Source organism: Dendropsophus ebraccatus, unplaced genomic scaffold (genome assembly GCF_027789765.1).
Source record: "Dendropsophus ebraccatus isolate aDenEbr1 unplaced genomic scaffold, aDenEbr1.pat pat_scaffold_390_ctg1, whole genome shotgun sequence".
NCBI lineage: Eukaryota > Metazoa > Chordata > Amphibia > Anura > Hylidae > Dendropsophus > Dendropsophus ebraccatus.
The window spans coordinates 88,144-110,927 of NW_027210011.1; the positions used below are offsets into that span (position 1 = coordinate 88,144).

The 22,784-nt window shown below is 42.8% G+C and overlaps 1 pseudogene; it reads left to right on the forward strand.

The window, feature by feature from the left end:
* LOC138775931 (AT-rich interactive domain-containing protein 4B-like) overlaps positions 1 to 22,784 on the forward strand; it is a 104,912-nt pseudogene that overhangs the window by 55,485 nt on the left and 26,643 nt on the right.

Genomic DNA, 22,784 nt, shown 5'->3' on the forward strand with positions numbered 1-22,784 from the left:
GAATGCACAAAGGGGGTGACAGTGTCGCTTCTTTTCTTCATCCATGGTGGTCTAGTGGGCGGATCGCCCCCCCCCCCCCTTCCCATCCCCACAACGCGATCGCGGAGGAGTTATCCCCACATCTGTACAAGCCGGGTGTCTGCGCCATAATGGCGCTGATCCTGGCTCGGTAATCTATTGCTCTCGGCTGCAGCAGAACAATGAACATAGATCTCATTGATCTATGCAGTATATCTATTTTTTTTAAATCAACTGATGTCAGAAGGTTATACAGATTTGTAAATTCTATTTAAAAATCTTTCGTCTTACGGTACTTATCAGCTGCTGTATGTCCTGCAGGAAGTTGTGTATTCTTTTCAGTCTGACCCAGTGCTCTCTGCTGCCACCTCTGTCCATGTCAGAAACTGTCCAGAGCAGTCGCAAATCCCCTTTAAAAACCTCTCCTGCTCTGGACAGTTCCTGACATGGACAGTGGAGTTAGCAGAGAGCAGTGTGTTAGACTGGGGAGAATACACTAATAAGTACTGAAAGGCTGGAGATTTTTAAATAGAACTTAATCACAAATCTGCATAACTGTCTGGCACACAGACACAGTGAGATGTTAGTTGGGGTTAGGATCAGAAGCAATGTGAGAAAATATTACTTTATTTAAAGAGTGCTTGGAACAAATTTCTAGCAGATGTGATTGGTAAATCTACAATGAAAGAATTTAAACATGCCTGGGATAAACATATATCTATCCTAAGATAATAATAAGAATGGAAGTACTAAAAGGGCAGACTAGATGGACCCAGTGGTCTTTTTCTGCCGACAACCTTCTAATCTTTCTATGGCACCAGCTGATTTAAATCAATAGTAGATAATCAATCTGTAGATAATCAATGTTCTCCAAGCCAAAGATTGAAGTTATGCTATCTCAAATCTAAGTGAAGAAGTATAATCTGTAAACTGAACTAACTATGGAATATTTGTTTTATTAATAGTGTTTGATGATGGTGATGAAAAAACTTTAAGAAGATCTTCACTTTGCTTAAAGGGAGAGAGACATTTTGCAGAGAGTGAAGTAAGTAAGACTAAGTATTTCTATTTTTAAAAGTTTTTTTTTATGAAGCAAAATTAGTAAGACTGCTTCAACCAATGCATGTAAAGTGTTCTGTACATTAACTTTATAATATCACTTTCTAGTTGTCAAAAAGTTGTTATTCATGTAGATCTGAATGCTTACCAGAATGTTAGATGTTGGACATTTGGTGCTCTGTCAAAGAAAAAAACAGAGGTACAAAGAGAAAACTGTTAGTAGTACACGCGATTATATGAAACTCTTATAGGTTTTATTAGAGAAAAGAGCTTTCTTCTGTACTGACAAGGCCCTTAAGGCAAAGTTGTCTACATTACAGAGAAGGAAAGTGAAGATGGAGTGGAGTGGATTAAATCCAGGAGTGGATTAAAAACACAGAAAGGTTCTGTCCACACAATGTTGAAATTGAGTGGATGGCCACCATATAACAGTAAAGAACTGCCATTATTTCAATATAACAGCCGTTGTTTTAAAATAACAGCAAATATTTGCCATTAAATGACGGCCATCCACTCAATTTTAACATTGTGTGAACAGATCCTTTCTGTGTTTTTAATCCACTCCTGGTTTTGGTTGCAATATGAGGACCACAATACTGACTGAAATATATGTAGTGTGAACCCAGCCTAAGTGCAAAAAGTACAGCCATCGATACACCTGATTCCAAGGTTTTCTACCAAAATCTTATTGGACTATCCTTTAATACTTAACGTATGCTATTCAGTATGCGGTAAAAATAAGATATGTATGACTTCTTGATCTCTTTTATAATGTTTTTTTTCTGAGGCGGATTGACAAAATACAGCAATTCTGGTTCTGTTTTTTTGTTGTTTTGTTTTTTTTTACAGCATGCACCTTGCGGTATAAATGACAGTATAGTTTTATTGCTTAGCTCGTTATGGTTATACGGTTATACCAAACGTATTGTTTTTTGTGTGTTTTTTTTATGTTTTATGTAATAGTTTATTTTGTATGGTGAATACAATGTCACTTTATAATTTTAAGGGGGTTGGGTAGGGGGGGATTTATTTTTTATTATGTTTTATTTTACACTTTTTTCATTTTTACACTAGTGTACATTAACTAGTAATCTACTGCTCAGTGGTTCAATACACTGAACGGCTATTGTATTGTATATGCCAGCATTATGCTGCCTTTTGACAGGGCTCTGTAAAGGCATATCTATGGCAGGCCCGGGGGTCTTCAGAAGGTCCCCAGGATAGGATTGCCATTAAGATCGTTCGGAAGCCAGGCCTCAGCAATGGACTTTCGATGAGGGGAGTATACTTGCCCACTCAACAGCGGCATGTAATGATTTAAATTACCTGGAGCAGGTAGTTACAGCAGAAGATTTTTATTTTTTTTTGCAGAACCTGCTCAGTGCTGGCATGGGGATCCCAGTGATGCAGTCCTTTTCAAAACGTCACTCGCTTGGAGCACTGTGGGCAGGCCTGGCATTACCATAACCACTCCCTTTGGTGACATGTCTCTGGAGGGAGAGGTTATGGTCACACTGGGGGCTCCTGGCCTGCCCCCAGTGCTGCGAGCTGGGCCTGTGCTCAAATAGAAAATGGTGCAGAGCGCAGGAACCCGGCAAAATTAGAAAAAAGGGCTGCACCGGCACCAAGCAGGTCGTGCAAAAAAAAAATTTGGTACCTGTGATCGAAGTTCATACTTTAAGTATGAACTTCCAAGATGCCCAAACCTTTTCTTGTGAATGTTGACATTTTTATCATGATTAATTTAGCAACTAAAATCTGCATGTACTGTATCTGTATTCATATGGATGTATGGATATGGATATTCATATGGATGTAAGCTTGTCTATTTAGCAATACAGCCTTGGGCTATGTTCACACAGCGTTAATTAACGGCCATTGTTTTCACCCGGCCGGACATGTACGCCTGAATCTATGGCTGTAGAAATACGAGCATACGGGCTAGTCGTTAAAATACGGCCATTGTTTTAATTTTGCTTCCTAGCATGTTTCTAAGCGGGCTGACACAGGTCATTTACTTTAAATACTGTGTCAAGCCCGAGAAACCACTCAGAAATTTTTTTACATGAAAATTAAGTTTAATTCGGCAGATATAAGTTTTACGTTCGCGGCCGCATTTAAATCCACAGCCGTTGTTGGAGCATTACCGGCCAGAAATAATTGACATGTTCATTTTTCACGGGGCCTTATAAACAACGGCCTTTGTCTGATATGTAGTGTGCATTGTACGACCGTAGTTCGTATATATTGCATCCAAGTTATAAACCTCAAAACAACGGCCGAAGTTTTACATAGTGTGAACATAGCCTTGTACTGTACTAATTGAACACTGTATCACACTGTTACTCAATGACTGAATGATAACAGTAATTGGTCCCCCTTAGGGCAGAACGATTTGGAAACTGAAGATGTTTTCCCAGGTTTAGGTGTTTTGATGCAATTTCTAAAGCCGGGGCCAGATTGTAACGGAGGACATGTATATAAAGGAAAGACTTGGGGACTGCTGTTTAAATGCATTTCTGGCTTTGAAAATCACCTTAAAATTTTCCTATTGCGTACTGGTTTCCGAAAATCTTCTGTATGAGTGTTTTGTTTTTTTTAGGCTGTTCGTGTATTGTCTATAAAATGTGTGCTGTTATGTAATTTATAGGATGAGTTCCTTGCATTTCCTAACGCCTTGCTCATGGTATAGAGGTCCTATTCATCTAGTTGCAACCCTAGTATTTGTATTCTTTTTAGTTTTATACCTTTAAAGGAGAACTACAACAATTTTTTTCTTTCAAATCAGCTGGTGTCAGACAGTCATTTAGATAAGTAATGTAAAACATTACATTACGGCGCAAAACAGGTAGGAACTACGGGATTCCCCAACTAGCTGTATATCACTCCAGAGCGTGTTGTGCAACAGCTGATCAAATATACCTGGGACTATTAGCTGCCTTTTAGTATAACCACCTGAATTTATTCACTTTATGTCATACTTATTTTAGACACTATATCTCCTTGGTACTATAGCGCTATTGATCATACTGGTAATTTGGTTTGATTTGTAAATTTACATCGAGGATACGGAATCCTCAAGATCTAGACAGCAGCATATTAGTTACCTTTCTGCAGTGCAGCGCCGACGAGTGTCTAACTCCACGGAGTGCACACTTTTTTGTTTAAGTAATGTAATGTAATTTACTACTATTTAAAAAATCTCCAGTCTTCCAGTACTTATCAGCTGCTGTGTGTCCCCCAGGATGTGGTGTATTCTTTCCAGTATGAAACAGTTCTCTCTGCTGCCACCTCTTTCCATGTAGGGAACTGTCCAGATCAGCAGCAAATTCTCATAGAAAACCTCTTCTCCTCTGGACAGTTCCTGACCTAGAAAAAGATGGCAACAGAGAGCACTGTGTCAGACTGGAAAGAATCCACCATTTCCTGCAGGACATAAAGCAGCTGATAAGTACTGTAAGGCTTGAGATTTTTAAATTTAAAAAACTACAAATCGGTATAACTTTCTGACACCAGCAGATTTAAAAGAAAAAAAATCACAGCTGTGATCCCGGATGCTATCTGCAGCCCAGGACAGCGGCTGTTAGGGGCACCGTCCGATCGCCGGGACCGCTAATTAGCTTTTTAAATGCAGCTGTATACACATATTATATACACCTTGCCCAAAAGGTTTATTCCAGCCATGATTTATCTGTACAGGACATCTTCAGCTTCACACTCTTCCTGCTTCCTACATTCTTTTCCCTACAAAGAGTGCCCCAAATGGCAATAAGTCACCCTAGGTTGTGTCCTCAGTAGCCAGGGTCACCCTTGTAGGTAGTGTCCCCAGCAGGGCCGTATTTACCACTAGGCACCTGTGGTCCGGTGCCTAGAGCAGCACCAGGGAGCAGGGGAAAGAAACAACTTTTTTGTTTGTTTTTAGTTTAGACTTGCCAGTAAATCTGGTGTCTTTTTGGGGCGGGGTATGGTGAAATTGGTCAGGTCTGGTATGGCAGTGTTCAATGTGACGCCTGGAGCTACTACCTACCAATTTACCAATACTGTGGTGAAATTTGTGTATGTTTTAAGCAGTTAAAAACCATGAAAACCGTGATTCAGTCATTGTTTCTACATGCAGAGAAATGCATGTGGCTGAAACCACGCTCGCATTTCTTCATGATGCTAACTGGTGTGAGGTGGGGCGTCTTCAGGTTTAGTGCCAAGGGTAGCAGCCGCTATTAATATGGCCCTGGTCCCCAGTAGTCAGAGTCACCCTTGTAAATTGTGTCCCCAGTAGTTAGGGTCATCCTTTTAGGCAGTGTCCTCGTTAGCCAGGGTCACCCTTGTTAGAAGTGTCCCCAGTAGCCAAGGTCACCCTTGTAGGAAATGTCCCCAATAGCCAAGGTCACCTTTGTAAGTAGTGTCCCCAGTAGCCAGTGTCACCCTTGTAGATAGTGTCCCCAGTTGCCAGTGTCTCACCCTTGTAGGTTGTGTCCCCAGTAGCTAGGGTCACCCTTGTAGATAGCCTCTCTAGTCGCCAAGGCCGCCCTTGTAGTAGGTGTCCCCAGTAGCCACTAACTTGCCTCTCTGCTTGTCAATCATCCCTGCAGGGAGCTCTCCGCCCAGATGACAAGTTGCTGCCCCTGCTTCGGGACTCGCAGTGAAACGATTTTTTCCCTAGAAGAGCTGCATCCTAGATCTGTAGGATGCATCTGGGAGCCATGTCTGCACAACCCTTTTGATTGGTTCTCTTTAAGAGATTGGTGCGGCAATGTATTGCTGGTTTCCACAGTGTTACTGGTATTCAGTATTCCCAGGAATTTTGCTCATAGTGTGTATGGGAGGCGGGTATTGCTTTCAATCATATGACTGGACGAGTAGAAAATGAAAATGGAATTTATGGCTGTCGTGCTTTATTACAGCCTTACGCTATCCTCTATGCGTCTCACCCCAAGAAGGACGACTCCTCCATGCTAGCTTTCCCCTATACCCTGAATTACCCTGCAAAAATACAGTGGCTTCCACAAATACAACTTGTAAGTCCCTATGTATTTCAATCCCATTGAGGAAATTCTGAGGGGACAAAAGCACCACAGATGACCATAAATGGGTAAGCAAAATAGTAACAGCCGAGTCAGTGGCACGTATGCCGCCAAACACGTGAATGGCACCCCCAAGTACATAGGGACTTAAAAGTTGTATTTGTGGCAGCTGCTATGACTATAGAATAAAAGCATTTTTCTATGTTCTGAAAGCAGAGACAGATATTTAAAAGGTACCATGTGTCTCCTTGTCCTAACAGGATTTACTTGCTATTGGGGTTTTGCTACTATTTCAAATATACGTATTTCTTACTTTTAAAGGAAATATTAAAAGAGAAGTCCACCGAAAATTTTATTAAAGTATTGTATTGCCCCCCAAAAGTTATACAAATATACATTATGACGGAAAATGCACATAAAGTGCTTTTTTTCCCTGCACTTACTACTGCTTTAAGGCTTTACTTCCTGGATAGAAAGGTGATGTCACAGCACGACTCCCAGAGCTGTGGGGGCTGTGGCTGCTGGAGAGGATGATGGCAAAGGGATGCTCAGTGTCACTCCAGTGCCATGTGTCCCTCTGCCATCATCCTCTCCAGCAGCCACAGCCTGGACAGCTCTGGATTCGGGTGGTGACCTCACCATTTTATCCAGGAAGTGAAGCCTTGATGCAGTAGTAAGTGCAGGGAAAAAAGCACTTTATAAGCATTTCCCATAATAAGTGTACATAGGGGATTTGTATAACTTTTGGGGGGCAATACAATGTTTTAATAAAAAATTTGCCGGACTTCTCCTTTTAAAGGGGTTATCCAGCGCTACAAAAACATGGCCACTTTTCCCCTACTGTTGTCTCCAGTTCAGGTGTGGTTTGCAATTAAGCTCCATTTACTTCAATGAGCTTCAAAACCCCACCCAAACTGGAGACAACAGTAGGGGGAAAGTGGCCATGTTTTTGTAGCTCTGGATAACCCCTTTAAGGTCTTTCAGTGAACAATTGTACTTAAACTTTTAGATAAATTCTAATACTAATTAATTTGATTTGTACAAAGAGCCAGAGAGGCTTTCCCAAGTTCCTGAAGTACAGCAAGCAGTAACAGCCCCCCCCCCCCCTCCCTATACCCTACTGGGACTCCGCTTCTAGGTGTCAGTTACGCAGTGAGGGAGGAGAGAGGAGACATTACAGCTTGCAGCTATTCAGGGGCTTGGGAATGCTTCGCTGACTCTTTATATACCAGAAAATAAAAGCGTTTCTCTACATTCTGGAAGCACAGCTTGATATATAGGAGGTAGCATCTGTCTCCTTGATCTTACAGTGTCAGCAGTTTGGAACTTAGGGGCCTATTCCACGGGAGCGATAATCGGCCCCATTCGACTGATTATTGCTCAGTGGAGTAGAGAAAACGATGAGCGGATGATCGTTTATTTAGGGTATAAACCCACACACCGTATATGCAGCAGATATGCAACAAATACGCAGCAGATTTGTTGGTACAGATTTGATGCTGTGTTCAGTTATTTAGATCTAATCTGCTGCGATTTTGCTGCGAGTTTGCTGCGTATCGCAGCAGTAAATACGCTGCATATACGGTGTGTGGGTTTATACCCTTAGCGCCAGACCTAAAATCATCGGTACCCCACTGCGCATCGCTATGGTCCCTGCAGCCCTCGCTCAACGATCATCGGCCCGTGGAATAGGCCCAGTAAACAAGCGCCGATCTAGCAGATCGACGCTCGTTTACATCGTTGATAGGGCCCTGCTCGGCCCGTGAAATAGGACCCTTAGATTACAGCTGACAGATTGACTTTAAATTTGGAGCAGAGTATATGTAGCAGTGACATTTCTAAGGCTGGGGATACAAATGAAATAACTATTCCATAACAGGTATAATCCATAGATGTATACACGAATGGCAGGTTAGAAGACTAACCTGTTATTATATTCCCCTATGGCCAGAGACACTGACAATAAAGGTAGTTTTCTTGCTTGTTAGCACTATTTATGTTAAATCCTGAATAGTAATATGTTTGGTGCACTGATCTTACCACCTGCCTATGGCCGCCTCCTAAATAATGACATCACTCCTGCCACTCATCACTGCAGAGCGCTGAATAAATACTTGGTACCATCTCCAGTGCACCAAACCACCTCATTCTTTACATATTAATAAATGGTGCTGAGGATGAAGGTAAGAAAACTATGTTCAGTCTCTGCACCCCCAACCCTATAGAAATATAACAACAGGTCAGAGTTAGTTTCCTTTTAATGAGATATTCATGTCATTGTCAATAAACAATAGGAAGAAAAAAAGTAAAAAAAAAAACAAAACAAAAAAAGCATTAAAGGGACCATGTACCAGTGCATTAGTCGCAACATGCTGCAGCATGACAAATGTCTGTGTGTAGAACTGGCTATAAAAGTTGACAAACCTCAGCAGAGTAACTCGTCACAGTTTAACACCATAATAGTATAAGATGTATTAGCTTGTGATTGATGATGTTCATGTCTTTTTTCTTCTACAGACACTAGACCAACTCCCTCTGACCAACCCAGAACATTTTGGAACTCCTGTGATAGGAAAGAAAACAAATCGGGGGAGAAGATCTAATCACATGTGAGTGTGTCCTATGGATTATAACATTTATACAACCATTTCATTAAAAAATTTTCTGGGTTACACAATACATTATTGTATCCATTTTAAAACTGTTTTATGATCCAATTGGTCACATATGAATGGTAAGGTTTGGTTTACGCACAGTGTTTTGGTCCTCATTTTGATCAGGATTTTTAGGAGTGATTTTATTATAAGTTTTCTTTGGTATGGTTAAAGTACTAAAATAAGAACCAAAATACTGTGTGAGCAACTTAAAGGCTAGAGGCACCTTTGCACTTATAGGGAATGTATCACTTAAACTGTCACTGTTATTATAACTTTTAAAGTCTAAATCGACAGTAGATGTAATATGAAGGAAGTTTGCAATTTAGATTTAACTAAAGCAGAATAACTATACTTATCTGAAATCCAGGTCCAGTCTCCAGAAGGCAAAAAAAGTTATTAAAGCGAATGTACCACCAGGTACATCGCTATAGGCTTTTAACAGACCGGCAGTGGCATAGCTACCATAGAGGCAGGGTAGGCAGCTGCTATGGGGCTCGTGGGGGAGGGGGGCCCAGGGATGCACAGGGAAGATAAGAGCATCCTATGTCCTTCTGCTAAACCCCCGTATATACTACTGTGTGACCCAAAGTCAATTAATATGCTGCAACAAAAAAGGGGGTTGAAAGCAGAAGAGAAGGAGATCTCTGCTTCACTGCTCTGATAACCCCTGACCTTTGTTTTCCAGAGATCCTGCAGAAGTCAGGGGTTAACAGTGCACTAGCCATCCCCTTTTCTTCTGCTTTTAACCCTTTATGTGCTGCAGCATGTGAGTTTTGTATCACTTACACACTTTAGCACATAAGGGGTTAATCAGAAGGTAGTCTGCTCCTGCACCTATGTACTTAACCGTAACAGCACCTAATGGGTCCTTATAGTTAAAGCGACTCTGTACCCACAATCTAACCCCCCCAAACCACTTGTACCTTTGGATAGCTGCTTTTAATCCAATATCTGTCCTGGGTCCGTCAGGCAGGGTATGCAGTTATTGTCCTAAAAAACAACTTTTAAACTTGCAGCCATCTGTGCCCTAACTTAACCACCCCTCCGTCCCTCAACCCCACCTCCCCACCCTCTTCATCATTAGGAATGCTACTGGAACATTTTCTACATGCTGAACATTGCACAGGTCCTTAACGATCCAGCCCATGTGCCGGGCAGACACAGGTGGGGAATAGGAGGCAATCTGCGTGGAGCATTCCTAATGATGAGGAGGGACGGAGGGGTGGTGCAAAGTTAGAGCACAGATACTCCCGTTTGGCACGGGCTGCAAATTTAAAAGTTGTTTTTTAGGACAATAACTGTATCACCTGCCGAATGGACCCCAGGACAGAGCTTGGATTAAAAGCAGCTATCCGAAGATACAAGCAGTTTGGGGGGGATCAGATTGTGGGTACAGAGTCGCTTTAAATACAGTGGACTAACAGAGCAAGCAGCCATTGGCTCTCTGCTATATATATATATGAATATGTATATGCACATGTATATGCACTGCTTTGTGTGTGTGTGTGTGTGTGTGTGTGTGTGTGTGTGGAGGGGGGGGGTACAGTTTTCTGCTATGGGGCCCTATGAATCCTAGCTATGTCCCTACAGACCGGTGACTGCTGGTGCAGTTCTTTTTTTGAACCGCTGCCTGGTTCCGCACACAGCGATAGTCCATTCCTAAGAACCAGCAGGGCATGAGGGCCCTATTACACAGTGATTATCAGGTCGATATATCGCTCCATGTAATACAGACAATGTTCCACAGAGGAGCTGAATAACATCTGGTCGTTGTCTTTCAACATGTTTAAAATTCATTGGGCGCCGGCTGCGCATCACTATATGTAAAGTTTATACTTACCTGTCCAGACTCCACTGGTGTCCTACTGCCTTGTTCCTGTCTTCTCTGTTTCCTGTAACCGCCGCTGACACTTCTGGCCTCAGCTGTTCAGTGACAGGCTGCTCCGCCAATCACTGGTTGCGGAACTGTCCTGTCTCGGTCAGTGATTGGCTGAGCGGCCTGTCACTAAAGAGCTGGAGCAAGGGAGCAGAGAATGTGGGAGAAAAGCTGCAGGCCGTTGGGGGAGCCTGGACAGGTAAATAGAAAATCATAAAATTTATATGTAAACAATAAGGGCTGCACGGACACTGCTAACTATATACTGTGTATACAGCCCTCATGCATATGTAATATGCACACTTTATGCTTTCTAATTTTTAGAAATAATGGTGGGGTGATTGGTGACCAAATCAGATAGTTGACAAGGAAGGTGAACCTTGGAGGGCAGCTCACAAAAGATGGAAAGAAGGAAAACACATAATAGGCAGGCTGCAAGGGAGAATCATTTAGAAAATAGAATTGCCAGTTACAGTTGGGACCAGTTAATAGCAGGACTGTATTTGGAGTACATGCAAATGAACCTGCTGACATCTCCCTGCAGCCGTGTACCTTTTTTTTTTCCAGCACCGCACTTTTCTTTGTCTCACTGGTTTCAAGAACTTTAAAAATAAATATGTAAATGAGCTTGTTAGGAGCACTAGGGCACTCCTCGACTCCCCCGCACTGTTTAGCCAGCCGCCTCCTTTGGTCATCAGCTGGATTGAAAAATTGTGTACCTAGCTGGACATAGCACTCTGTGACATTCATATGCCCTAATAGGGCACAAAAAATGGGTTGTCTTAGTGAGATCCCACTCCACCCCCCTTTATGGTCTATGTGTCTTTCATTTGCATTTACATATTTTTGTATATTTTAGTCCAGAGGAAGAGTCATCCACATCATCCAGTGATGACGATGAGGAAGAGGACAAAGCTGGAGATGAGTTACTAGGGAAGGTTGTTTGTGTTTCCTTAAATGTTGGAGACAAAAAGAAAAGCACTTGGGTTCCAGTGTTGGTAAGAGCTTTTTTTTATATGTATCTTTAAGTATATAAAAATCTCCCCAGGTCAGTTTCTGTAAGAGCTTTTACAACACAAAGGAAGAGAAGTCAGACAATATTGGTTCAAACTTTAGCATATTTTAGACTTTATAATCTCTTGGCCACCTCACTGGTTGAGTTTTGTCACTGTTGTAGCCAATAGTCACTGGGAGACACTTTCGTCTTGAGACCAAGACCTGGAAGTGCTTTGCATTTCCAGGACAGGTCTCAGTTAGAACACTAGTCGTGAGGAGCAGGGCAGGTGAGTACATGTTGTTCATAGTTTTTACTGTTACCCAGCAAAAAGAACATTAAAGAGAAACTAACAGCAGGTTCCCGAAATATTAAATCAGTACTTTTCAATTAATTTTCAGATAGATGGTAAATTTAGCAAATTTGGTATAAATACTAAGCTCCGGAGGTGGGACTGGGATCTTTACAATCATACCCCCTGAACATTATTTACAACCCTCAGCCCCCTAATCACAAAGCCTAGCGTTCACAACCCCATCGGACAATTTATTTAAAAAAGCGAATAGTTAACTAAATAGTAAAACCTCTATATCTAATGAACTAGGGAGCATAGTAATAAATTAAAGGCACTTGTGGAGTCGGGGCACATTAGGCTATAAGATGTTATAAAAACATCTGATCTGAGCACAGTTCATTAAGTTTACCTATCATTTAAACAAACTTCTGACATGCCACTGATATACACTTTTTACGTCCGGTTGCTGAGACCCCCGCTGATACCTAGAGCAAATGGGGCGGATGCTCTGTCTCTCCCTTCCCGCTCTATAAATCCTGTATCAGTAGATAAAATTATAATAAAAGCCAAGGAACTTCTAGCAATTTTTTATCTTCTGCAAGTTATATAGACTGCCGTTACAACCAGGGCTGTGGAGTTGTGGAGTCTGAGTCGGAGCTAGTTTTGGCTGGAGTCGGAGTTGGAGTTGGAAAAAATGTTCCGACTCTAGCTTTAAAAAAATCTTAGAACAATTTAAAATTGAGTTTTGATATGAATTTTATAAGTTTTGCTCATCAATATATATTATGAGCAACATTCTAATAGGACACTGGCCCTATTAGTTAAGGATGGTAGAGGAAAAGTTGTCAGTCACTATTTGGCAGTTTGTTTATGAGCTGGAGGAGTCCATTGTGTGGGGGGAGATCTGTGCTGTTCACTTCCTGGATGCTGGATGACTGTATATGAGCAGCAGTGTAATATAATGATATTCTGTGTAATATAGAGGAGGAGAAGACCTAAGTAGTGTAGCAGTAACCTCTGTCCTCAATGTGGTGTTTTTCTTCAGTGTTCTATGGCTTCAGCTGTGTGTGTATATGCTATGGCTGCAGCAGGCTGTGTGTGAGTGTGTGCTATGGCTGCAGCAGGCTGTGTGTGTGTGCGCTATGGCTGCAGTTGGGTGTGTGTGTGTGTGTGTGTGTGCGCGCTATGGCTGCAGCAGGCTGTGTGTGTGTATGTATGCTATGGCTGCAGCAGGTTCTGTGTGTGTGTGTGTGTGTGTGTGTGCTATGGCTGCAACAGGCTGTGTGTGTGTGAATGCTATGGCTACAGGAGGCTGTGTGTGTGTATGCTATGGCTGCAGCAGGCTGTGTGTGTGTATGCTATGGCTGCAGGAGGCTGTGTGTGCATGCTATGGCTGCAGCAGGCTGTGTGTGTATGCTATGGCTGCAGCAGGCTGTGTGTGTATGCTATGGCTGCAGCAGGCTGTGTGTGCATGCTATGGCTGCAGCAGGCTGTGTGTGTGCGTGCTATGGCGTGCCCCCACACCCACAGTAACCCCTCTATATAACTATGTGTGACCCCCTCTATATCACTATGGCTGACCTCTATATTACAGGTATCTGGCATTGTTAGCAGTGTTTCTTTAAGTATGGTGAATATTTAGTTAGAAACATAGAAGATTGTCAGCAGGAAAAGACCACCTGCTCCATCTAGTCTAGTTGTGAGTAGTTCAGGACATGGAGGCTGGAGACTAGCTGCATCCACTGCACACACAGGAGAATCTGCTTATTCCCTCAGAAGTCGCCCCAGGATCATGTAGAACATTAGTGAAAAGCTGCTGAGCCAATGTGATAAATAGCTTCCCTGGTATATGACCGACCATTTATAAAGGAGCAGGAGTCAGAGTCAGTCCTGATAAAATTCAGGAGTTGGAATCGGCGCTGCAGCTTGCCAACTCCACAGCCCTGGTTGCAACCATAGGCCGCTCTTATTAACAGAAATTTAGAGCAGCAAGGAAGAGGCAGAGCGCATCTTTCCCTTCATTCTAGCAATTGGCAGGGCTCTCAGCACCTAGTCTCCACTGATACACACTTCTCACATGTGGCCTATAATATGTCAGGTGTTTGTTTAAATGATAGGTTTGCTTTAAGTTACAATAGAATGTAACTTTTTTGTCTTTTGTTTTCTTTCTTAGTTTTTGCTGATATGCCCTAATTTACTGAAATCTGTTTAAATACATAACTTTGACAGTAGTCATGTCTGTTAAGAATGGAAGCCATGACTATATGTCTGGGAGAATGAAAGCATTGGTGCTCCATACATAAGTCATAATTTAGTAGCTAGTCTTGTCTCCTTGCATTTAGATGACATTTTCTTCTCCTGAAACTCAGGTGTGTCAATGTGTTTTTCCTTAACAGGTAGTTTCACCAGACTGCCGTGATGATATTGCTGTTAAGAAGGAATTTACATTAGTGCGCTCTTTTAAGGATGGGAAATTGTAAGTGGAATTATTATTTTCCGGCCAGGGACAATGGGCTGTGTTCAGTATCTAATAACTTCTTTTTATTTAACAGCTTTTCTGTTGTAAAGACTGAAATCCGTGACATTGGTGATGTTTCCTTTAAAAATGACTGCATATTAAAGCCAGGTAGGAGCAGCTTGTACTTGTTCTTTATATCTATGGCATCTATATATAGGATGTGAAATGGGTATAAAGTTGTATGATTCCAGCAATAATTGAAGCATGCTATTACTACTGTTTATTGCTGTTCATGTCCAACACTGCAAACGAATAGGTGGATCTGGATGGCAGAGGGTCATTTTTCAGCCTTACTAACCATTCTACTATGTTACATCTAATGGACAAAGGTGCTTAATCTGTCAAATCGTCAGAACAATTAAAGGGAATGTGTCACCTAGATTTTCTTTTATTAATAGGAGTCAGATACAAAAAAAACATGTTCTTTATTCTAATCTGTTTCTATTTTCGGAATGGGATTTTTTCTTTTATTTATTCTTTTGTACATTGTTATGGGGCAGCCATCTTGCCTGAGCTGTTTTTAACAGCAACTAGTGATATGCTTTACAGCAAGCCTCATAGACATAGATGACAATTGACAAAGTCTGTTCCCTTAAAGCGACTCTGTACTCACAATCTGCCCCCCCCCCCAAACCACTTGTACCTTCAGATAGCTGCTTTTAATCCAATATCTGTCCTGTTGTCTGTTCAGCAGGTGATGCAGTTATTGTCCTAAAAAGCAACCTTTAAACTTGTAGCCTTGTGTCAAATTGGCATGGCGTTGAGTACCTGTGCCCTAGGCCTGCACCGCCTCTGTTCCTCCTCACCGCCCTCATCATCATTAGAAATGCCCCTGGCCAGGATTTTTTCTAATCTTTTGTCTGAACACATTGCTTATGTGCCTTAACAATCCACCACATGTGCAGTGTTCAGACAAGTGATCATTAGCAAAAATCCTGGCCAGGGGCGTTCCAAATGGTGAAGAGGGTGGGGAGGAGGGACGGAGAGGCGTCGTAGGCTTACAGCAAGTTTAAAAGTAGTTTTTTAGCACAATAACTTCATCACCTGCCAAACTGAACCCAGGACAGATCTTGGATTAAAAGCAAATATCAGATGGTGCAAGAGGTTGGGGTGTCAGATTGTGGGTACAGAGTCGCTTTAAGATGAATGTAAAACATTACTGAGTATGTTCTGTGACCTGTGAAGAGGTCATTCCACAGAGAGCTACTATTGTCTCCTGTATGTACTGATGTCATTTGTCGCTGCAATGCTGTACAGATCACTTTACAGCTGCCCCCACTTATCATTAAAGACACAATAGGAAGTCTCCGCTTAGTTTTACCCCAGTGGTGAAAATGAAAACTGCAAGATCTCAGGATTATTTTATAATATAGATAGAAAAATAAAATGTTAGAAAAAACGTCAACTCGAACTCCAAAACTAAATTGTTTAACATAAAAACATTATTTAAACATTAAGTTTGGTGACACATTTCCTTTAAGTTGGAGTGAATAATATACATGAAAAACATAGTCATGATTATGAGTTATGGATGGTCTTTACCAGTGGTATAGTAGGCAATAAGACTAAGGGCCATATTACACGGCCAGATCACCAATGAAAACTAGCGTCGATCTGCTAGATCGGCACACGTTTACTGAGCCTATTACTTGGCTCGACTATGGTGCAGCAAAGGCTGTATATGTAAATATTTTTAGCGATGTCCATGCAGCCCTTGCCTTTAGTGTAAAATAATAAAGTATATAGGTACCTCTCCACGTCCCCCGGCCGTGCATCGCTGTTACACGTACCGATGCGCTGTTGGCAGCCGATTTTAGGTCAGGACCAAAAGACACATTCAGCCCATGTTCGTGTTCATCAGCTGATTGTTGTCTTTATTACACTGAAATAAACCGAAAAAAAGCCCTTTAATCCCCTGGGTGCGTGACAGGCAGAGGCGGGGAGAAGATGAATGACAGGCAGAGAGATCCGTTACTGGCCTCTCTGCCTGTCAATCATCCCTCGGAGCGCACTGACAGGAAGAGCGCATGACTAGACACGGGTGGGGAGCCGCCCAGATGACTACCTCCCTGCCTCTGCCTGTCACGTGCCAGGGGGATTAAAGTGCTTTTTTTAGGTTATACAGCTCCTGCTGCAGCCGCGGTCGGTACGTACCGCAGCTTCTGCAGGAGCTGTATACAGCGGTTCAGCGGATTGGGCTGATTGGTTCCCTTTAAACTATATGTAATACCGTAGTCAGCTGTGCTATTCGATTCAGTGGCTTATTGCAAAAAAAAAAAAAAAAGTTACGCTATTTTGGGGTTCAACTAATTGATTAACATTTATTAACATTTTTGTGTGTGTGGAAGTGGTACTGAGGAATATGTCATTTTGTTATTTGGGGGTTATATGGGGGATTTAGTTATATTTTATTTAACACTTAAAAAACAGAACATAATTTTACAAATTAAATTAGTGCTCTTACACCTTCACCAGCAATCTTTTGATCGCTCATACAATACATTCACTGGTACTGTAGTGCATAACACTGACAGGCAGTCTATGCAAAAATGCCAAAGGCACTCACATGGCGGTGCATTAGAGGGCCCCAAGCTGCCAAAGAAACCCATGGGCTCCCAGTGATTGTGTCCCTGGGCTGCCGTTGATAGGGTTGGAGAGCCATCTAGATTTTTTTTTTTTTTTTTGCCATCTAGATTTTATACATGCTGTGATTTAAAGTGTCACTGTTGTTTTGTTTTTTTTGTTAGTTTTTTTTTGCAGAAATCAATAGTACAGGCGATTTTAATAAACTTTGTAATTGGGTTTATTAGGCAAATATGCCATTATCTGCATTCAAAAAGACTTTCCCCAGCCCCCTCCCCCCTCCTCTCTCTCATTCACTGCTCATTATCAGGAAATTGCATCTTTTTTACATCAGACCCTTTCTAATCTTTGGAGAGGGGAGGGGAGAGGAGGGAGATTAGTCGCCAGCAGAGAGCGGAGAACAAAGGATTACACAGTGGGAGCTTTGTGAAAGCCAGTATTCAGAGGTCAGTGCTGACTTCAGGGGAGATAGCCCGGTGTTGTAGCTGTAAATGAATTCTTTGCTGTCCTGTTTTGTGCCTCATCTCCCTCCACCCCTCCCCTCTATAGAGAACCATGAAGACAGGGGGGAGAGATTCCAACTGCTTTTTCATGATAAAAATGCATTTTTCAGCTAATAAACCCAATTACAAAGCTTCTTAAAATCGCTTGTGATATTGATTTCTGCACAAAAACTACAGTGAGACTCTAGAGGGGTAGTGCGGCCGGGCCAAATCCCTCCAAGCGTCCGGAGTGCCGGCCCCCTCTTCAGCGTCATCAGATGCTCAGCCGCGATTGGCTGAGCACAGTTATGCTCAGACAATCGCGGCTGAGCAGCCGATGACGCTGAAGAGGGCGGCTGGCACTTAGGACGCTCGGAGGGATTCGGGCCGGCCTTCCGAAGACGACATAGCAGACTGAAGATCGGAGACGAGTCGGCACGTCGGGTACCCGGGTGGGGGTGGTGGGACACGGGGAAGGGGGCCATTCACAGACATAACATACATTACAAAGTTGGATAACTTTGTAATGTGTGTTATTCTGTCAATAATTCTTTACCGCCGCACTACCCCTTTTAACCACGGCATTTAAAGGCTAAAAGCGAATGTACCACTAGGTACATAGCTTTGTGTTTTTTACATGCACAGACCGCCGTGGAGATGCCAGTGCCGTGTTCCTTTTTTTGAATCGCACATGACACCGTTCTATTACCGAGCATCGGCCTGGCATGAAGCACTGGGGGCAGGCCCGCCGACCCCCAGTATGATGAAACCCCCTCACTTCTGTGATGTGGCTCCATTAGAATCAATGGAGCTGTGTCACAGAGGTGAGGGGAGATCATCACTCTTGGGGGGGGGGGGGGGCAGGTCCACCCCCAGTGCTTGATGCCGGGCAATGCTCGGGAACAGACCATCGTGGGAACCTGCATCGGTGCCGATCTGTTCATGTAAAAAACACAAAGCGATGCACTTAATCGTACATTCACTTTAAACTATAATTAGTAGCAGAGCTTTCTCTTCTCTGGGTAGTCACGATGAAATGTCCACAGCCAACCTTCCACGATGCCAGTGCACTCCCACACCTCTGTTAAAAGGCCTATTGGGCTAAATAGGCCCATTAGTGATGTCTAGACACTTTTTAGTTGTATGTCCGGGGAAATGTTGAACAGAAAAAATAATTGCATGCTTTTAACTTCCTGGCTTCAATTCTGCCACTGATATTGTGCTTGCTAGAAGGCCTGCTACGTCACATTTTGGAACCCGAGTGCCACCGCAAGGACCAGAGCGGCATAATATCGGTAGCAGTGCAGGAGCCAGAGAGGTAAGTTGCATTGTGGTTGAGAGAAGCCATTTTATGCCCATACACTGGCAAAGTGTAGGTCAGTGGTGTATGTTGGCAAATTCATCTTACATTTACTTCCAGTGTTTACTGTTACTGTAATTTGATTGGAAAGTTGTTTCACATGCACAATGAGTCTTAGATATGTATATATCTGTGCTGTTTCAGTTTTCAGTTCACAAGCAGTGTGTATACTTACCATCTGCGCTTCTTATGATCCAGCATACGGCTGCCCAGACTTCTGGCCACTGCTGCATCTTCAGGCCCTGCCTCCTCCAACTGTCAATGATTCTAAAGAAGCGGGGTCCAGAGAATACAGCAGTGGCTGGACTGAAAAGCCAGATGCCGGATCACAAGCAGTACACTAGGTAATTACGTACTGCTGTGTGACAGCACAAATATATGTATATTCTATATGTACAGTATATCCTATAGGTCTCACATCCCCTGTTTACTGAGGAAGATGTGCAGCCAATAATGATACATTGTGAAGCCTGCGCTAAACACGACCAGCAGAGGATCAACCATTTTCCTGGTCCTCAGCTGTTTGCGTCAGTTCATCAATGTTCATCCATGTTCAACCTTTCCTGTTATACAAAGGGGATATGGAATTATGTGAAATATGTCAAACGCTGTTTATGTTCTTAAGCTCTAGACTATGCCATGGAATTCATAGGAAATAAAACTATCCCCACTACCTGGAAGGCTGAAGTGAAAGATGAAAGCTCAGGTAGTGAAACAGAGGATGAGGAGACCAAAGACGATCAAGATGACAACAGTAGTGAAGAAGAGGCAAGTGTGACCATTTTAGCTGTTCTCTTGTAGATTTTGCATCTTGTCTTTGCTCATGTGCAGACTTGGCCCCTTAGGAGAGGTTTTCTGTGGGAATTTGCTACTTGTCTGGACAGTTCCTGACATGGACCGATGCGGCAGCAGAGAGCCCTGTGTCAGGGTGGGTTCACACTGTGGGACAGGGGCGGATAATGTCGCTGTGGATTCTGTCGCTCATGCCCGCGCGCATCTCTGCCCGTGCCATAGGCTCCCTTCTATGGTCAGAAAGATTCCGCTGTCCAAAAAAGAATTCAGAAGAAGTCAATTCTTTTGGCGGACAGTGGAATTCGCCCGACTATAGAATGGAGTCTGTGGCATGGGTGGAGATGTGCGCGAGTTGGGGCGAGCGACAAAATCCGCAGTGGATTATCCGTCCCTGTTCCGTAGTGTGAACCCACCCTCATTGTGGAAAGAATCCACCACTTCCTGCAGGATATACAGCAGCTAAGTACTGGAAGACTGGAAATTTTAAGATAGAAGTAAATTACAAAACTCACAGGGCATACAATCACTGCACAGTAGTAGTGATGTGCAACTACAGCTCAGGCCCCATTCAGGTGAATAGGAGCTTAGCCAAGTTACACATCGCCACCACTACACAATGAAAGAAGACAAACTCTGTTCAGTGGGTAGTGCAACACCGAACAGCAGATTGATGTGGGTTTCGGGTGTCAGCACCTCGCTGATCAGTTACTGTTGAGCTATCCACACCCAGTGTATGTTGGTATCATGAAAAAAAAAGTGATCTAAGCCATGTGACTAAGGCTTCACACTGCGTTTTTAGCATACGTTTTGATCGTTTTTTTTTTTTTTATAATGGAAGTCAATGGAAAAACGGATCAAAACGGATGCACACAAATGCATCCGTTTTTGCAATCTGTTTTTTTTTTTTTTTTTAAAATGGATTTCAAAAACGCAGTGTGAACCCAGCCTAAGAAAAAAGGTGGTGTTAATGGTAATGGCAGGTGGGACTGTAAAAATTGGAGTGTTCTAGTTGTTTTATCTAAACCCTGTGTGTTTGAAAGAGTAAGGGAAAGTAACAGCAGGTTAGGTGACTATAACTAGACGACTATATTCTCAGTGCTGCTTTTGCCAAATCTTCACTTTAAACCATATGTAAATTAGGTGGTTTGTTGCACTGATCTGGCAATGCCTCCTTATGAATATTTATGCAGTGTTTTTCTGTGATGAATGGATAGAGTGTCATCTTAATATTTGTCAGGAGGGGCGGGCTGGTGGAGGGCTGTAGTCCCAACCCCCAGTGCACCAAACCACAAAATTTACATATTGACTAAAGAGTCTTCTAACCTGCTGTTAGTTTTCCTTTAAAGGGAACCAATCACCGGAAAAACGCATATAGAGCTTTTGAAATGTGCTGTTAGAGCACACAGCACACTTGCCACACGTGTTTCCATAGCCTCCGTGCCTTCCCCGTGTAAGCTGCAAAGTAACTTTATAAAACTGGCGCCCTGTATGCTAATTACCTGAGGTAGTCACCTGGGCGGTGTTCGGCTAGCAGGTAGTCACGGTCCCCTGGGCGTGCTACCGCTGTAATCACGCCCCTCTGGGCGTGATTCAAATGGCCGAGTAGCTGTGACATTCTGATGCCGGACGCCGCCGCACATGCGCAGTGCAGCCGCTTCCATTCCGGTGGTACTGCGCCTTTGCAGAATAGCCTCGAATAGCCTGTTAGCCGGAGTTCGAGGCTATTCTGCACAGGCGCAGTCCAACCGGAATGGAAGCGGCTGCACTGCGCATGTGCGGCGGCGTCCGGCATCAGTACATAAGCGCGCCGACGTTGGGCACGGCGCGCTCCCGAGTGAAGCCACAGCCACTCTGACATTTGAATCACGCCCAGAGGGGCATGATTACAGCGGAGGAACGCCCAGGGGACCGTGACTACCTGCTAGCCGAACACCGCCCAGGTGACTACCTCAGGTAATTAGCATACAGGGCGCCAGTTTTATAAAGTTACTTTGCGGCTTACACGGGGAAGGCACGGGAGGCTATGTAAACACGTGTGGCAAGTGTGCTGTGTGCTCTAACAGCACATTTCAAAAACTCTATATGCTTTTTTCCAGTGATTGGTTGCCTTTAAGCTAAAAATTTGGCTCTAGAATTAATCATATCTGCAAGTGTTGAGTAATAAGGACCACTCATTCTCATATAAAGTAGTCATCACTCATCAATAAATTCCTTACAAATCATTGTTTATGATAGTCCACACATGCTGTGTAATATGTTGTTGCTGATCAGTAGGAAATAACATACATATAGGAAATATTTAGTGTCAGTAAATCCGCCAATTTCACTGGGCAACTGTAGTGATAATATAATAATATTTATAGTCATGTATTATACCTTGTACGGTCATTGCTCATATGTAGTTATGTGCATATTCACATAGATGTTTTCATTGTGACTAGTGAAGAATTTCTTCTGTTTACTTCTAAATATAATTATGTTTCATTTTTTGTGATAGGATGAAGTGGAACCGTTTCCTGATGAAAATGAAAACTTTTTGCAACAACTTTACAAGTTTATGGAAGACAGAGGTAAGAGTACTATTCAGGCTTTGTTTTTTGAACAGGAGACTGGGACAGTTGCTATTAAATTACATTAAAAAGGCTTCCATAGTAGTCTAGTGTCTAATGCGATCATGGGAGGCCGATCTGTAATACTTCCTGGCCCGGGCCTCAGTGAAGTAATGGTGCTCTTCCTGGCACGGTGATCGTTAGTGGCTGCCTTCAGCAGCCCTTAGTAATTTAGCACTGATTACATAGATCAATGCAATGCACAGGTGTTGCATTGTTCCCTATGAGAAATCATAGTATTGCTCTTAGGAGTTCCCTAGAAAGACTACTATTTAGTTGTTTTATTTTAAGTTTTTAATAAAAAATCCCATCTCATAATAAAGTTTAAATCACCCCCCTTTTCCTATTTTATAAATAAAAAATAAACATATCTGCTATCGTCATGTGTGGAATTGCCCGAACTATTAAGTTAACACAAACGGTGAAAATTGAACAGAATTGTGCACGGCAGCATAGGGTGAAATCTGAGAGAATTGGGTGATAGTAAACTCCCTGAAATCGCTCACCTTATGATGTTGTA